This window comes from Scyliorhinus canicula, chromosome 1 (genome assembly GCF_902713615.1).
Source record: "Scyliorhinus canicula chromosome 1, sScyCan1.1, whole genome shotgun sequence".
In the NCBI taxonomy this organism is placed as follows: Eukaryota; Metazoa; Chordata; class Chondrichthyes; order Carcharhiniformes; family Scyliorhinidae; genus Scyliorhinus; species Scyliorhinus canicula.
In genome coordinates this window covers 97,705,101-97,724,168 of record NC_052146.1, presented here as the reverse complement: position 1 = coordinate 97,724,168, position 19,068 = coordinate 97,705,101, and the positions used below count along the sequence as shown (strand labels likewise).

The 19,068-nt window shown below is 47.0% G+C and overlaps 2 pseudogenes; both read right to left on the bottom strand.

Moving 5' to 3' along the window:
- Positions 1–17,354, bottom strand: part of LOC119973730 — a 52,292-nt pseudogene extending 34,938 nt beyond the window's left edge.
- Positions 13,645–13,756, bottom strand: LOC119978849 (annotated as a pseudogene).
- Positions 17,355–19,068: the final 1,714 nt, after the last annotated feature.

Here is a 19,068-nt window from a genome sequence, read left to right as displayed (position 1 = left end):
TTTCCTTGATCCTACCTGCCAAAGACTTCTCATTTCCCCTCCTTGCTCGTCTCAGCTCTCTCTTTAGATCCTTCCTCGCTTCCTTGTAACTATCAAGCGCCCCAACTGAAACTTCACGCCTCATCTTCACATAGGCCTCCTTCTTCCTCTTAACAAGAGATTCCACTTCTTTGGTAAACCACGGTTCCCTCGCTCGACCCCTTTCTCCCTGCCTGACTGGTACGTACTTATCAAGAACATGCAATAGCTGTTCCTTGAACAAGCTTCACATATCCAGTGTGCCCAACCCTTGCAGCCTACTTCTCCAACCTACACATCCTAAGTCATGTCTAATGGCATCATAATTGCCCTTCCCCCAGCTATAACTCTTGCCCTGCGGGGTATACTTATCCCTTTCCATCACTAACATAAAGGTCACCGAATTGTGGTCACTGTTTCCAAAGTGCTCACCTACCTCCAGATCTAACACCTGGCCTGGTTCATTACCCAAAACCAAATCCAATGTGGCCTCGCCTCTTGTTGGCCTGTCAACATATTGTGTCAGGAAACCCTCCTGCACACATTGTACAAAGAACGACCCATCTAATGTACTCGAACTATATCTTTTCCAGTCAATATTTGGAAAGTTAAAGTCTCCCATAACAACTACCCTGTTACTTTTGCTCTTTTCCAGAATCATCTTCGCCATCCTTTCCTCTACATCCCTAGAACTATTAGGTGGCCTATAGAAAACTCCCAACAGGGTGACCTCTCCTTTCCTGTTTCTAACCTCAGCCCATACTACCTCGGAAGAAGAGTCCCCATCTAGCATCCTTTCCGCCACCGTAGTACTGTCCTTGACTAGCAGCGCCACACCTCCCCCTCTTTTGCCCCCTTCTCTGAACTTACTAAAACACCTAAACCCCGGAACCTGGAACAACCATTCCTGTCCCTGCTCTATCCATGTCTCTGAAATGGCCACAACATCGAAGTCCCAGGTACCAACCCATGCTGCCAGTTCCCCTACCTTATTTCGTATACTCCTGGCATTGAAGTAGACACACTTCAAACCACCTACCTGAACACTGGCATCCTCCTGCGAAGTCAAATCTGTGCTCCTGACCTCTATACTCTCAATCTCCCGTACCCCAAAACTACAATCCAGGTTCCCATGCCCCTGCTGAATTAGTTTAAACCCCCCCAAAGAGCACTAACAAATCTCCCCCCCAGGATATTGGTGCCCCTCAGGTTCAGATGTAGACCATCCTGTCTATAGAGGTCCCACCTTCCCCAGAAAGAGCCCCAGTTATCCAGAAATCTGAATCCCTCCCGCCTGCACCATCCCTGTAGCCACGTGTTTAATTGCTCTCTCTCCCTATTCCTCATCCCACTATCACGTGGCACGGGCAACAACCCAGAGATAACAACACTGTTTGTTCTCGCTCTGAGCTTCCATCCTAGCTCCCTAAAGGCCTGCCTGACATCCTTGTCCCCTTTCCTACCTATGTCGTTAGTGCCAATGTGGACTATGACTTGGGGCTGCTCCCCCTCCCCCTTAAGGACCCGGAAAACACGATCCGAGACATCACGTACCCTTGCACCTGGGAGGCAACATACCAAACGTGAGTCTCTCTCGCTCCCACAAAATCTCCTATCTGTGCCCCTGACTATTGAGTCCCCAATTACTAATGTTCTACTCCTTTCCCCCCTTCCCTTCTGAGCAACAGGGACAGACTCCGTGCCAGAGGCCCATACCCCATGGCTTACCCCTGGTAAGTCCCCCCCCCCCACAAGTATCCAAAACGGTATACTTGTTACTCAGGGGAACGACCGCAGGGGGTCCCTGCACTGACTGCTTCTTCCCAGTCCCTCTTACAGTTACCCATCTATCTCCAGTCTTTGGTGTAACTACTTCCCTTCAATGTAATTAGAATTAAAGAAGGCGACCATATTAACCGCCATAAACAGAGCCAATTAAGGAGAGAACACAACGAGCAACATTTACCGGCAACATCTGACGGGACTCGATTTAAAAGTGGCCTAACCACTCCGAGAGAACCCAAAATTTGAATTGAGAATCCAATTAGAAACAGAAAAACCACAAACGTAAAAACAATACTGATCAAGCCTCCGAGATTCGGAAGTGTGTTAACGCATGAGTACTAACAGGGATATAAGGTAAACCTGAGAGATTTTGTTGCGTAAAACTGTCGGGAGTTTTGTAGGCCAGAAAATAGCGTAAGCCGTACCTGTGTTTACATCACCACTTTATTACCCCCGTTCCAAATTCAGTCGAGAACCTAGATAGAGAAGATGGCAATGAAGGCAATGGAACGCCTTATGAACCCCCAGGAATTCGAGGTCGCAGCGGCCAGTAGAGTAGGACAGTGTCCCATATGGGAAGATGAGATCAGAAAATATCCCAAAGGGAAAGGATGGCTCCTTTGGAGTGAATTCTGCGCCAATGACAAAACAGGTCGCGGGAGTATAGGACATACTTGGTGGGAGAACCTGTCAGAGATCCGCAAGAAGAGCTTAGGGAAAGCTTGCAAGCCGATGGCAATCACGTCCTGCTTGGCACAATTGCGAGGCACAGAGAAGGTCGCTAGGACCCTCCGTAGAGAGATTGAGGAGAGAGACAGAAATAGTAAGGTAGTGGTGAGCGAAGTTGAGAAGGAGAATAAGGATTTAAGAGAGAAGTTAGCGAGGGACAGAGAGGTGGATGATGCCTAGAGAGCACACCAGTCTTGTCTCACGCATTTGAGTAGTTTCCAAACCCAGTATGATAAGGCCTACCAGGACACGCAATGTGCAGAAACTGAGCAACATGTAGAGAAATTGCAGAAACAGTGCAATGATTTGAAAGCAGCCCTATGATCACTCCATACTTCCACGATGCAATAAAGGCAGAGCTCCGTAGACCACGCAAAGTGCCGGAAGCAAATTGCAGAATTGCAATCTCTGCTTTCCGTTCAGAATGGGTTTCAAAGTACATTCGGACCCCAGTTAGATCAGGAAAATGGCCCCGATTGGCAGGAATTGAATGAAACTGCCCATAGATACGTGCATGGGACATGTACGCAGGAAAAACCCCAGAAAAGGAAAGCACCCCAACCCCCGACTGAACAGGCAGAAAATACCCCCATGAACCCTGTAACCACACACCGCAGGACCGCAGCAGAAGGAGACGCAGGTTTCCTTTATACAACCCCGTTAACCGTAACCCAATTACGGGACGCGTGTGGAAGAATTACACCGTTCCTTCCCACATCAGACCCCCACCAGTTTTTCGCTAGAGTCAAACAGCAGGCCACCATGTAAGGCCTGGATGAGAAAGAGCAGGTAAAGCTCACGGTTTTAAGCCTCGACCCTTCAGTTTTGGCAGCCCTTCCTGACCCACAGAATGTAGGAGGAGGTACCCTCAAAGAAATGCACAGAGCGATCCTAGATGCGATCGGCTATAACAGAGGAGACCCGGTAGAAGGCCTAAACAAGTGTAGGCAAAAGAAAACAGAGCACCCAACAGCGTTTTCTGGACGCTTGTGGATTCACTTCACAGCAGTTTTCGGAGTTAGCCCGCGTCCATTTGTCCGCGGATAATATGGCCAAATGGACTCGAATCCTGGTCTCTCATGCAACAGAGGCAGGACAGAGAGCTTGCGTAAATTATAACCCCTTAGACGAGGCCCACAATGAAAACCTTTGAAAAGGTTGTCCCGCGCTTGGGAGCAAACAGTCCAAGGCAAAACCACATTTTTAACACCCGAGGAAGAACAGGCAGACATGAATCCAGTTAAAGCGCACCAGAACCCCACATGGGTAAATGAGGGCAGGAACAGCACACCCCAGACCAATTCTCAATAATGTTACAATTGTGGACATTTAGGACACTTTGCATGAGAGTGCAACGCGCCCCAAAAGCAGCAGAGAGTCCAACAGACAGGCACCCTAAATAGGAATAGAGCAAAGCCGATCCATAGCGTTAGCGCCCGTTCAGACAATGGAGACATGAACAGCACCGACTGACGGTGTTCGGGCTCCCAAACATGGGTCTGCGACACCCTTTGGGACAAGTCCGGTGGACCGGTAGTAGCAGGCAAAGTCCGGGGACACCCCTTGGAATTTCGTTGGGACACCGGAGGGTCCCGCACCATACTCAATTCCTCCACGATGTTCCAACGAGACACATGGCCCACAACAGACACCATCACAACTCAGTGGCTTTACAGGTCATTTGTAACAGGGACACATTACAGCCCCTGTAGCGATACAAATAGGTAACATTACAACTAAGCACCCCATAGTTTTGGTCCATCTGCCCCAGACAGCTGAACATATCCTCGGGATTGATTTCATGAGCTCCCACAACTTTTCTTTTGATCCGGTAAACAAGTGTGATTGGAAAATGGCAAAGGCAGCATGAGCCCCGGCCACGCTCACAGTTGGAGAGTATGAAAATAGGATTAGCTTAGTAGGAGACTTCTGGTTCGACCCTCAAGCCATTAGTCCAGACCAACAGGTTAGGGCAGTCCTGCAGGAACACAAAGCAGCATTTGCACAGCACAAGCATGACTGTGGCAAATTGGCTGGCTCTGTGCATATTATAGGTCCTGACCCCAGACCCGAGAAGCAGTACGGATTTCCCCAGGAAGCCGAGCGAGAAATTTCAAAGGTAATAGAGAGTTTACTTGACCAAGGCGTACTGAGATCAGTAGCCTCCACAAACAACGCACCCATTTGGCCCGTCAGGAAACTGGAGGGGTCATGGCGACTGACCATTGATTACCGGGAACTGAACAAAGTAACCCCAGCAGCAGCCCACACCGTAGCCACGAGTCCCGAGACCATGCTCAAACAGGGACTCCAGTCAAACATTTTTTCGGATTTGGACATTAGCAACGGCGTTTGGTCCATTCCATTTGATAATGCGTGCCAGTACAAATTCGCCTTTACATTCCAGGGACAACAATATACATGGACGTGCCTTCCACAAGGCTTCCACAACTCACCATCCATTTTCCACCGACAGCTGGCAAATGGATTAGGAACATTTTCCCGCCCCGATTGTCTGGTCCAGTATGTAGATGACTTGCTACTACAGACAGACCCAAAAGGAGAGCACATTTCGCTTCTCGCCGAACTCCTAGGAATCTTAAAAGAGATTGGATGTAAAGTCAACCCGAAGAAGGCCCAGATTTTGAAAGAAAAAGTGATTTACTTGGGTACAGTAATCACTCACGGTAAACGCGAGATCGAGCAAAAGAGAATTGACTCGATCGTCAAATTTATCCTTCCCCACAATGACTCAGCCCTCCGGTCATTTCTAGGACTGGTTGGCTACTGCCGAAACCATATTGACGGTTTCGCCATTAAGCAGCGCCCCTATCCGAACTTCTCAAGAAGCAGGCACCTTGGGAATGGCTTCCACAGCATATAGATGCCGTAGATGCTTTAAAAAGAGCACTCAGCACAGCACTACAGGTCCCAGATCCACTTTCCCCATTCGCTATCGAAGTAGCAAGCACTGACCGAACCCTTTCGGCCGTTCTCCTCCAGGAACGCCATGCCCCGTAGCATACGCCTCACGCATTTTAGATCCTGTCAAGCAAGGATTTTCTGCCTGTGAAAGTCACCTGCTCGCAGTTTTTTGAGCAGTACAGTACTTTGCCTACATTACAGGACTCAACCCCATCACCATTCTCACGGAACACACCCCAACACAGCTATTGTTAGACGGCCGACTTAAAGATGGCACAGTCAGCCAAAGCCGCACAGCCCGTTGGACCCTTCTTTTACAGGGACGGGACATTACAGTGCAAAGAACCAAGACCCACACCTTCCTTGACGATAATTTACAGTATGCAGGCACCCCTCATGAGTGTGAGATCATCACCACAAAACACAACACAGGCCCATTTATACCTAAGACACCTCCCAGGAAAGCAGGTAGTACACCCCAGAGACCCCAGCCCACAGACACGTGCGCACCCCTGAAAAGTTATGTGGATAGCTCCTCCACAGTTTTAAATGGAAAGAGAATCACCGGTTACGGCATTTATGTAGAGGACGCGCAGGGACGCGCCCTAGATGAGATTTCAGTAAAGTTGCCAGGAAACTTAGGCTCGTAGGCAGCAGAACTGGCAGCAATTGCTTACATTGAAAACCACCCCCCCCCCCGACTCGTTCCCGACCCCAGCAGACATCTATTCGGACAGCTTGTACATCTGTAATAGTTTAACGGAATTCCTACCCCTGTGGGAAATGAGAGGATTTGTTTCCGCAGACGGAAAACCCCTACCCTCAGCCCCATTACTCCGACATATCTTAGAGACAGCGAAAGATAGAAAATATGGAATCATTAAGGTTCGCAGTCATCACCGTTCCCTCCCCCCCCCCCCCCCCCCCCCCCCCCCCCCCCCCCCCCCCCCCCCCCCCCCCCCCCCCCCCGGTAACGTTAAAGCAGACACCCTAGCGCAGGCAGGTTCCAGGCATGCACCCCAGTACACGCAGTTCAGGTCTCACAGACCAACATTCAGGATCTAGCGAAAGCGCAGAAAGAAGATGAGAAACTCAGGGAACTTTTAAAGGGAACCTTCCCAGCCCCGTATGATAAGTTTAAAATGCATTAACCACACATGATGGTGTGATTTTGAAAGAAGGCATTTATGTAGTTCCCAGCCAGGACAGGAACCAGATCATTTGTCAGTTCCATGACAATCATGGACACCAAGGCATTGAACCCACCTTAGCCCACCTCAGACCGCTCTGCTGGTGGCCCGATTTAAAAGCCGATGTCACCCACTATATTGCTTGATCTGTGCCCAGAACAATCCGGACAGATATGCAAAGAAGGCTCAACGTAGTCATACCCGCCCCATTAATGGCCCCTGGACGAATCCGCGGATAGATTACATAGGACCCCTACCCCCTTGCAGAAATGGTTATAAGTATGTGTTGGTGGTCATCGACACTTTCACGAAATAGGTGGAAGCTTTTCCATCAAGAACGAATACGGCAAAAACAACAGCTAAAATCCTAACACACCACATCTTCACAAGATGGGGACTCCCCCGCAGTATAGAGTCTGATCAAGGCACCCATTCCACAGGACGCGTAATGAAAAATGTCCTCACAATTTTCGGCATTAGACAAAAGTTTCACATTGCATACCACCCCCAGTCAAGTGGTATTGTAGAGAGGATGAACAGGACATTAAAAGCCACCCTCAGGAAAATGATGCAGCAGAATAACAGCACCTGTGATTCAGTTCTCCCATTTGCTTTAATGTTTTTACGGAACACAGTATCCACGTCCACAGGATACACCCCCCACACTCTCATGACCGGACGCCCCATGAAAGGGACAGAGTATTTATTAGGACTGGGTTTGGTCAGCCCCGCAGTCACAGCCCTCACACATGAAAACGCTGTACAGCAGCTAATTGAGAATATACTCGCAACTCGCAGCAGCTGTGAGACTTGGGACACGGAGGAAACAGAGCAAGGCTTGTTTCGGCAAAACAGTACACGCCACTGAGTTTGCAGTAGGGCAGCAAGTGATGCTTTCCCTAGACAACCCCAGTTCATTCCTTTCCCCTAAGTTTTCCGGACCGTACTCCATTTCGGACAAAGTCAGCCCCTCGGTATACAAGATTACAAATCCCAATGGCAAGTCTGCGTGGTTTCACATAAACCAGCTCAAGGCTTATGGCTCGCAGAATAAACATACACACCACATCTTGCTCGCAGCAGCAGACGAGTATGCCCCGCACACAGATGATGCATTCCTACCCTCCCCCAGCCAGTCCAACCCGTCCTCAGACACGACTTCAATTCCACCCCCAGAGGCACAACCCCCCCTCTCCCTTCCTCCAATCAGCAGCGACAGCCTTAGCAATGACGCCACAGCACACCATGTTATGACTATCCCCCTGTACCAGGTCCCACTCCCAGCGAATCCGAGCATGATTCCAGTGACCCCTTCAAAATCACGTACATCAAAGCCCCTGACCCAGACCCACCGCCCGACGATTACGGATTAAACCTTAGTAGCTCCAAACTCGACACATGATTCTGGCACCGAGACAATTCGTTCAGGCTCATCCGGAATGATGAGATGTACCCCAATTCTCCCCATGCAGCTTTAGCAAGATTACTCCAGTCAAGAGTATGGCAGCCGGGAGAAGATGATGACATAGAGTCTGACTCCCACCAAACGAATTCCTTTGCGACTCTGTTCGCTATTGAGCAGTGACGTGTCCAGGTGATGGAAAAAAGGAACCGATGGAGAGATACGGTGTCCTTTCTGATGGAACCTATACCATGTTTGTTGTATGTTTGTTCGTTAGTGTTGATGTTAAGTGTTGATTGTGAATTTACACGTTTTCACGGCCCCACGACGACCACATTCTTACCCGTTCTTGCCGGTCGCTCAGGCAGTGGAGAAATGGCACTGGTCCCCGCCTTGCCTGAGGACCCTCCCTCTAGTCAGCTACGCTCGGGTCGAGCACAAAAGGCACTGATCACTGTCCTACCCAGGGATTCCACCCATTTCTTACACGCCGCGGCCCATACGCGCCCCATTCGGACCTTTTGGTTCAAAACTCTTTTGTTTGTTTTACGGTGACCCTTAGGTTGCTCTCCATATGCTATTTACATCCTCAAACTCTGGGATGGTAAATCACACAGGCTGCGAGATGGCTCGCACTGTGTCAGTATTTTTCTCAGATGTCTTGTCCATATATTTGTTTTTTTTTAAATGAAGGAGTCACAGATGGTGACCAATTATAAAGGGTAATTGGCAATAAAGGACAGACAGACAGACACACGAGATCTTAAGCAAGATAATAACAGATATTATGCTTGTGTTCACAGAATTCCGGAAACTTAGGAACTAAGAGGAAGAGAGAGAAGAAGACCGACAACAGGAAAGATGAAGACGACCTCCATCTTCTTCACCTGGATCTTGAAATGAAATGAAATGAAAATCGCTTATTGTCACGAGTAGGCTTCAAATGAAGTTACTGTGAAAAGTCCCTAGTCGCCACATTCCGGCGCCTGTTCGGGGAGGCTGTTACGGGAATCGAACCGTGCTGCTGGCCTGCTTGGTCTGCTTTCAAAGCCAGCAATTTAGCCCTGTGCTAAACAGCCCCTTAGCAGGATCTCTTCGATTGCACACGGACGCTAGCCCCCTCACCCCTACCACACCAGCCGTCAATGATTCCCACCCCTGCAATACACAGAACACTGAGATAGTTAGCCCAGCGACAGTTAACAATACCCCAACCTGGTGTGATAAGTTTATCACCTGGTATTCACTGTCATATGTAGTAGAAGCCCTCTTAGTACTGGCGATACTTTGCAGCGTTGTGCAGACACTTAGAATCAGGAAATGGCGAAGAGTCTACGGCTCTCGCAACCCGGTATACACGTTTAGGTCCCCTATCTTCGGACTTCACCAAACCCCCAAACCCCTTGACATTAATTAAAGTGCATACGTTTTCTTTTTGTGTGGTTTGTTTGTTCAATACAGAAATGTAACTCTGTGCTTGACTGCCAAGCCAGGGAAATTTGTGTGCTGCTATTCATACAGTTTAAGATGTTATAGATTATTTTTGGATTGTTTGAGTGAGGATAGTTTGTTGAGGATAGTTAGAGGGTCAAGTTTTTTTAATTTTGCAATGCATGCCTGAATGTCATAGCGCCCCGTAGAGTTTTATAATAATGTATGTATTTAAAATGATTTTAGGTAAAATTGTGTTTCATAAGACAGGGCAGTGTGGAGCCGGCGTATGGGTGCCCCGCTTGGTCAGAGAACGAAGACGACGCGGTAATGTGATCCTTCACGCTTCGCGTTGAGGATCACAAGGAGGGAGTGTCGCCACCTGTGGTGGCCACGTCCCAATTACAAAATGGACACTTTGCAAAGAATGCAGAGAAAATGGACAATGTTGATAAAGCAAGCAGGTGCAAGGTTTGTCTGTTGATTGGAGCTGTAGCTCCCAGACAAGACCGATACTGCAAAGCCATTACCATACTAATGAGCCATCTCCGGGGACAAAAGAGTAACATTTAGGTAAACGATACTAAAGCAGACACCCCGGCGCCAGAGGAGACTAGAACAAAGCAGGCCAACGGCCACCTCGGGCCTGCCCAGCAATCAGGACAGCCACCCCTTTATTGTAGGAAATTGATACCGATGATCAAGATACGGTCCAATTAATTGGGACCAATTTCAAGGCCCGTCCAAAAGCGCGCGAAGCCCCCTTTGGATATAAGAAGAAGCCCCCAAGAGAGAATCGCTCTCTTGGTCTTGGCTCTCAGCGAGGAGAGACTGCCTAGCAGCTGCACCAGAACAAGTAAGTCCAAAGTCAACGCACGCTGCGATACAGATGCTCCTAGCTACTATTCCGTACCAGCTCAACACCAGCAGCCTCAGAACCGGACAACGGCCATTGTTCCTCTGACTGAGTGGGCACCCGAAGCTAAGTATAGGCTTTAGTAGTAGTGATAGTTTACTTAGTAGAGTTTTGTGCATGAGTATATTTGACTGTGTGTGTAAATAAATGAGCATTGATTTCGAACTTACTAACTGGTGTATCGAGTCTTTGATCAGTATTCGGTTTTGAACCTTGTGGTGGTATCGAAAGATACCTGGCGACTCTTGAGCAAATGTAATTAGAATTAAGGAAGGCGACCATATTAACCGCCATAAATAGAGCCAATTAAGGAGAGAACACAATAAGCAACAACAGAAACACCACAGTATTGGCCACGCTGTTGGGACATAACATCATATCATAAAAAGAGCCTCAGTATCCTATTGGCGACTCCAAAGAGCAACACTATTGATGACGCTCGTGGGATGGTATCACCTTAAATTGGCAACTGTGTCCTACCTGCTTTCTCTCTCGCTCAGTAGCCACGATGCCAGGGTCACGATTTTTGAGACCACAAGTGAACCATGCCGTCAGGAACTTGGCCCATCAGAGGCGGTGAACCACACAGTCGGGAACTTGGCCCATCGGAGGCGATGAATTACGGAGGCCTCAGAGAATAGGGTGTCAGGCCACGAATGATATGCCTACTATACTTGAACTCCATGTGGCGAGCGACGCATTTCTGCCATTTTCAGGGTGCCGGAGCATCTCGATTTGTTGTTAAACCAGCGCCTATTGTTTTCCTCTGCCTCTGTGAAATGCCTTGGGAGAGTTTCTCTTTGTTAAAGACACACATTGTTGAAATAGGAAAGCATTTCAGACGTGTTAATGCACTGTGGTACCAATGATGCTGAATTGCAAGTCAAACAGAGAAAATGTAGAAAAAAATAATCTTAATTGAAGTTTTAACGCCACAAAATGATTGGGCTTGGTTCACATTAGATGTAAAAAATGTTTCAAAGATCTGATAGTTTATCCCAAGCATCATCTACACTGCTCACAGATGTGGGTGGAAGAGCAGGGTGGTTGGTCATTTAAATATGATAATTTAGCACCTCATAATTTATCGCTTATTTTAGGAATGGATGAACTTCTTCCTGGCTCTACATGATAACTTGGTCGGGATACTCCGTCGGCCGACGCCAGAATAGGGAAATGCGATTGGGTGGAGAATCGGTTCCAACGCCGAAATCGAGGTGGGTGCCGGGGTTTCACGACAAATCATAATTCTCCATCACCTTGACAGCAGTTTCAATGCATTCCAGAACAACAATGGGCTAAAAAGCTGGCTTGTAATGCAGAACAAGGCCCGCAGCGTGGGTTCAATTCCCATACCGGCCTCCCCGAACAGGCGCTGGAATGTGGCGACTAGGAGCTTTTCACTGAGGCTCCTAACTTCATGTAACTGTAAATGTAACTTCATTGAAGCCTACTTGTGACAATAAGTGATTATTAATATTATGTACAGAAACACCCTAGACGGGTTTCTCCGTCCCGCAGCACCAGATTTCTGGAATGGGATTCTCTGGTCGGTGACAGTGAGATCACGTTCGGCGATTGGCCGGAGAATCCTCGTTCATGACCAAATCGGGGGCAGCGCCGCTTTTGTGATGCTCCGCCCCCTCCAAAGTGGTGTATCACAATATATATATCAATGATTTTGATATTGGTTCAAATCTAAAATGTCAAAGTTTGCAGATGATGTAAAGCTATGTAGGAATGTGTGTTTGTGAGGAAGATGCAAAGTGGCATCAAGAGGATTTGGACAGTCCTGGTGAGTTGGCAAGAACATGGCAGATGGAAAAATGTGAAATAATCCACTTTGGTAGGAGGAACGGATGTGCAGAATATTTCTTAAATGGTAAGAAATTAGAAAGTGTACAAAAGGATCTGGCTGCCCTTGTCAATAAGTCACTGAACGCTAACATGCAAGTGAGCAATTAGGAAGGCTAATGCTATGTTAGTCTTTATCACAAGAGGATTTCATGAAATGAAATGAAAATCGCTTATTGTCACAAGTAGGCTTCAAATGAAGTTACTGTGAAAAGCCCCTAGTCGCCACATTCCGGCACCTATTCAGGGAGGCTGGTATGAGAATTGAACCATGCTGCTGGCCTGCCTTGGTCTGCTTTCAAAGCCAGTGATTTAGCCCTGTGCTAAACCAGGCCCTATGCAGGAGTAATTCAGGACCAATACATGAGTAGTCAGGTCTGGCTTCAATTGTATAAAATCTATGTTAAATATGTTAAAGGATATTATTGTCATAGAGGGAATACAATGAAGGGTCACCAGACTTGTTTCCAGGATAGCACGACTGTCTTATGAAGAGAGATTGGGAAAACTGGGCCTGTATTCCCTAGAGTTTCGAGGAATATGAGCTGATCTCATTGAAACAGACAAAATTCTTAAGGAAATAGACAGGGTAGAGGCAGGTAAGAGGCTTCCCTTCTAATTACCATTTACATAAAAGACTATGGGGATAGTTTGGGAAAAAGATATTAAACTGAAAGGTCAGCCATAATCGTATTGAGTGGCAGAGTAAGCTCGAAGGGCTGAATGGCTTACTCCTGTTCCTATGTTGCTCTAAGCTGATCATTCCATTTGGCTTGGGTAGAGAACCTGCTGGATAAAAGAGTTGGGAGAATTAGAATTGAAATGTCACTGGGTTCAGAGAAACTGGGGTTTCCCAACTAGCTCTCACCGTCCCCCACTTCTTAAAAACACATTGCTAAGAGAAAATGTGTTTATTAAAGCAGTCAGCCTGAATTGGGATGTGCTGCATTCACTGTGTTGTGATTCACATGCATTATCACTTCTCAATGACGTGGAAATTCGTAAAACATCAATGCAATGGGATATTTCATAAAATGGTTTAATTTGAAGAATTATTTTTCATGGCATTTAGTAATGTGACTTATTCAAAATTTTGAGATGGTACTTGCAAGCATTTAAATTAACTATTTAATTTACTTAATGACAGTCCGCAACCAGGTATAAGAGAAGCCTCCAAAAAATGAGAATACAGAAAACTAACAAGCAATTGAGCTGCTTAAACTCTTTTCTTCTCATGGTTTACTCAAAACTGTCTGCTTATGGTCCATTAAAACCATTTAAATGCCTGGGGGAAAATCCCTGATCCCCAAATATTATCATATGTCATCCAAAATATTTGTACATCTTTATTTATCAACCGTGGCGTAATATCCTTCAGCTACAACTTCTTTCTCAACAATTATCACGTTACCTGTTGTTTGTTTTTTTCAGGTTGCAGGATGCCTATCATTAAACTGATAAGAATAGATACTACACTTGATCTTAGCCAAAAGGCCAAGAAGCGATGCACAATGCCTATTATAACTCATGCTCCTCTCTACACACATTTATGTAGCTCCTTTCAAACATGTTAATTATATTAATCTCAATTGCTTTTGTTAGGAGTCTGTTCTACATTTTCGTCTTGATTTATAATGGAATTTGAGCGATGTTAAGAAGGCTGCATTTTATTGCTACCTTTTGTTTCTCTAAGAAGGGGCGGATTGGCCTTCTTGAACCATGGTAGTTCCCACTCTGTGAGTGAATTTGAGCAGTCATGGGTTCACTGAATCTGGTGCCGAGGATGAGGCCGTTCACTCTTTTCCTGCACTGCAGGATGGTCCTCTGGTGTATGCTGTTTGTTCTCACCACCCTGACGATTGCCTGTCATGCAGGATTAGGAGGGCCACCAACTTCTACCCCTGTGGATGGAAATACTCCTGCTTCCTACTCCTGGCACGGGACTTAGGTCCGCAGGATTTATGCAAGAATCGGAGGAATTAATATGAACATATCATTGATACCATTCAGTCAACAACTTTTTTGTCTTCTCAATCTGACTATCACTATATTTTTATTGCATTTCTGTCATTCCAGATGTGTGCGCCTCTTCCTCTTTCTCTCTTTTTATCTTTTCCCATGTGATTATAATTAAAATTCTAAGGACCTGCGGAGAGCATGCAAAACACACTTGCTTTAATGGCTGGGAAAGCTTTTCAGTGCTGAAACCCGCCATCAACTGACTATACTGCAGCTATGGGAGGCCAATTAAAGAGCCTTCTGGAAACATTGAAAATAGAAGCAGGAATAGGTCATTCCACCCTGCAAGCCTGCTCTGCCTTTAATATAGCAGACCCTCTATCTCAACACAGCACTCCCACAGTCTCCCCCTGCCCCTTGACAGCTTTAGAGTCTTGAAATCTATCTATTTCCTTCTTAAATATATTTGGCAACTGTCTTGTTATACTCTTAACGTAGCATAAGTGGCTTCCTTGTGGTGCACTTGACAAAGGAAGGTTCAGACGTGGAGATAACTTCAACACGTTTATTAAACTATTTACACTTCTCCTACTCGGGTTCGCCACTACTGTTAATCCTTCTATAGCTACTCAGACTGACTAACTAGTCTGCTACAATCCACGTGGTGGGAGTGATATTGAATCAACCATGTGTCTCTACTCACTGACTGTCTCCACTGGAAAGAGGAAGATCATGTGTGTTGTGCCCTTTGTATATGGGTTGGTGTAATGCTCTCCTGCGGTTGTGTCACCTCTGTGTGTATTGCGAATGCCCATTGGCCATGTCCTATCTAACTCTTCTATTGGTTGAGTGTCTGTGTGTCATGTCTCTGGTGCTCCCTCTAGTGTCTAGCTAGTCTACATGTATTTACATTAACCCCTTGTATATTTACAGTGATGCACATCACCACATCCCCCCTTTTTTACATGTTACATATTTTCTGTACACTTAAAGAAAATTGAACAAAAAACAGGCAGATAAGTCATGGTATGTACAAGCCATGAGAACAGTGATTAAACAATAAGTCCAAATCATATGTGTGAGTCCAAAACCCTTCAATCATCATGGTCAAATGTCTCTCTTGGTTGGTTGGTGAGTTTGATGGTGGCATGTCCTTGTGAACGCCATCAGTGTCCCTGCGCATCAGGAACCAAGAAGTGGTCAAATCACTTCGCTGTTTGATTTGGAGTCCCTTTTTTTTTCGATGTTTGTGATGGTGATGTTGGATGGCATCTTGTAGCTGATAAGGTGTTGACGTTGAAGAGGTACCATCAACAGTATCATTCGAGGTCATGTATGTGCCATATGTTGAAGTTGGATAATACTGTGCATACTAGTTCTGGCCAAATGCTGTGTCGGAAGGGTGATCCTGATGAGAATTATTGAAGCTTGACGAATTGGAGACAGAATTGCTGCTCGCATAAATACCTGGTGATGGTGTGAAACTAGAACCTTGCATCTGATAGGAATATGCCATCTGGCCAGGCTGGGGTGCAGCAAATCCTGGGTTGTAACTAAGGCATCCAGTCTGCAGTGCAGATTGTGCTTGCGGTAGGCCTCCTTCGGTCTTGATTCCATAAGTGGACAATCCGTAGTGCTGGCCTGTTTGAGAATATGCTGCATAGACTGCTGGCTGCTGCATTCCTGAATACTGGGTTTGTCCAGCATAAGCTGTCATTGACTGCACTGCTGGTGTGGAAAGAATGTGTGGGTATGGCTTGGAAGGATATAGCTGTGGTGAATATTAGTGTATTCCTCTTGTACTGTAGCCACTACTTGCTATTACTGACCCAGTGTAATTGTCAAGTGATCCATTTCCTGTCGTTGTGGCATCTGCTGTCACCCTGAGCGTGCCGTCACTGAGTTTGCAGCACTCCCTGTCTGGAGTAAAGTCCGGCTTACGTGAATCAGAGTTTGTGTTTAGTTGCTCCCCATCTGGAGTCTGGTCTGTTTCACCTGAGCCAGTGTTGGTTTGTCGATGCTCCCCGTCCGGAGTCTTAGCAGGTTCACTGGAGTCAGCTGAAATTTCTTGAAGCTGCACGTCTGGAGTCGGAACATGCAGGAATGCATTGACTTGTGGAGAGGTTCGAGCGAATGAGGTTGGGAGTAATGTGGTGTCACCGGAGTCGCCAGTGGTCTCACAGTGATCGTCGAGTGCCTCTGTACACACTAGCTGAGGTCTGTCACATTGCACATCTTGCATGGGAAGTGGGATGCTGTCGTCACTCGTCTCACATACAGTGGATAGAGCCTCAGTAGCTTCTTGTTGTTCACTTGGGCTGGGTATACTGTCAGAGTCTTGTCCTTGTGGCTCATACAATGTGGGTGGACCGTCATAGTCGCTTTGTTGTTCATTTGGGCTTGGACTGTAATAGTCGCTTTTTTCTTCACTGGAGCATGATAGACCGTCATGGGTCGTCCTGCTGTGCACTGGAGCGTGGTAGACTGTCATAGTCTTCTTGCTGTTTACTTGAGCATGGCAGACTTGCATTGTCTGCCATGCTCAAGGTCAGAGGAGTTTGCTAGACCCTCATGGTCACGTTCCTGCAAGGACTGCACTTTGGAGTCTTGCGTTGCTTCAATCATGGAGTCTGTCCACGAGCTCGCTGAGGAGGCTTGTGACACTGGAGTCACTTCTTGTTCATGCAAAGGACTGCGGTGTGGAGTCTTGCGTGTCTTCTATCGTGGAGTTGGGACGCTTAGCGGTGCGTGAATCATGTTCAGAGTGGCAGCAGGCCGCTCTCTGTGCGCCTGTACCGCTGTCTGTCTCTTGGTTTCAGGCCGCAGCATAATCCTGCATTCAGGAGTCGGGATGTTGTATGTGCTGGGCTGAAGATCCTCATCCGAAGAATTAATCCGCGTCTGCATCGGATTCAGTACGGGGGTCGCCATTTCTAATTAAAAAACCTTCGTCCGAATCGTAGTCTTCTTGGACCATAGCAGCACTGTTTGTGTCGGAGCTGGCATTGGACTCGCGATGTCCAGAGAAAAAATAATGGTCGGTGTCGAAGTATTCAAGGTCTGAATCATCAGTTTGGGTGTAGCTAGCTGCTTGTTGCAGGGTTCTTCGGAGGTTAATTTCATTTCTTGGTTGAATTTCAGGCATTGGGCTGTCATTTCAGGTGAAGGAAGCTTGTTTTACGGCTTTAAGAGATTTTTTTCGTGATTTGGGCGGTTTCCCCTTTAAGTGGGCGTGGTCCGGGGCCTCTGACATCATGACGCATGTGCCGTCAGACGTAGGAAGTGTTTGCGCATGCGCATATCGCTGTTACCGTCCTGGGGGCCGTTTTCGCAAGTGCGTATGCGCGAAACGGACCTTCCCGTTCTGTGCGCTTCTCGCGCAACTGCGCATGTGCAGTACCTTTACACAGATGGCCGCCGATCAAAATTGTTCTCTGCCCTGGGATCTCGGCCTCGTGGTGAGTACTGGCGCTTCTCTTACCGTTTTCAGCTGGTTGGAGTGTGTTTTCTTCACAGTATTTACTAAATTTGTCCACGGCTGCCTGGAAGTTGCTCCTGTTTTGCCTTTGGAGAACTTGAATTTTTAAAAGATTTCTTCTGCTCTGGCACCGGCAATGGTGAGCAGAAGCTATGTCTGTTCAGCATCGGCCATGTCTTGTAGGTCGGGTGCTACCAGGAAGAGTTCAAACCTTTGCCGAAATGCCCGCCAGTTTTCGCAGAGATCGCCGTGGCACTGGAGCCGCTGCGGAACGGGGATCTCGAAAATCTTGCCTGGGTATCGTTGCTGGTTCTCACTGTACGCTGAGTTATGGCTATATGGATTGAAACAGTACATTCTGGTACCATGTCTTGTTATGCTCTTAGCACAGCATAAGCAGCTTCCTTGTGTTGCACTTGACAAAGGAAGGTTCAGACGTAGAGATAACTTCAACACGTTTATTAAACTATTTACACTTCTCCTACTCGGGTTCGCCACGACTGTTAATCCTTCTATAGCTACTCAGACTGATTAACTAGTCTGCTACAATCCACGTGGTGGGAGTGATATTGAATCAACCATGTGTCTCTACGCACCGACTGTCTCCACTGGAAGTGGAAGTCTGCACATCCTCCCCGTGTGTGCGTGGGTTTCCTCCGGGTGCTCCGGTTTCCTCCCACAGTCCAAAGATGTGCAGATTAGGTGGATTGGCCATGATAAATTGCCCTTAGTGTACAAAATTGCCTTTAGTGTTGGGTGGGGTTACTGGGTTATGTGATAGGGTGGAGGTGTTGACCTTGGGTAGGGTGGTCTTTCCAAGAGCCGGTGCAGACTTGATGGGCCGAATGGCCTCCTTCTGCACTGTAAATTCTATGAAAGAGGAAGATCATGTTTGTTGTGTCCTTTATATATGGGTTGGTGTAATGCCCTCCTGCTGTCGTGTCACCTCTGTGTGTATCGTGAATGCCCATTGGTCGTGTCGTATCTAACTGTTCTATTGGTTGAGTGTCTGTGTGTCATGTCTCTGGTGCTCCCTCTAGTGTCTAGCTAGTCTACATGTATTTATATTAACCCTATGCGTATTTACAGTGATGCACATCGCCTAACCGGGCCTCCACGGCCTTCTTTGGTAGAGAATTCTACAGGTTCACCACCTTTTGAGTGAAGAAGTTTCCCCTTAACTAAGTCCTAAATGGCCTACTCCGTATCCTGAGACAGTGACCTCTTGTTCTAGACACCACCACCCCCAGTAGCCGGAGAAAACAACCGGCGGGATTCTCCGATTGCCGACTCCGAAATTACGTTAATTACATTAATTACGAAATTAGGTGGATTGGTCATGATAAATTGCCCTTAGTGTCCAAAATTGCCCCTAGTGTTG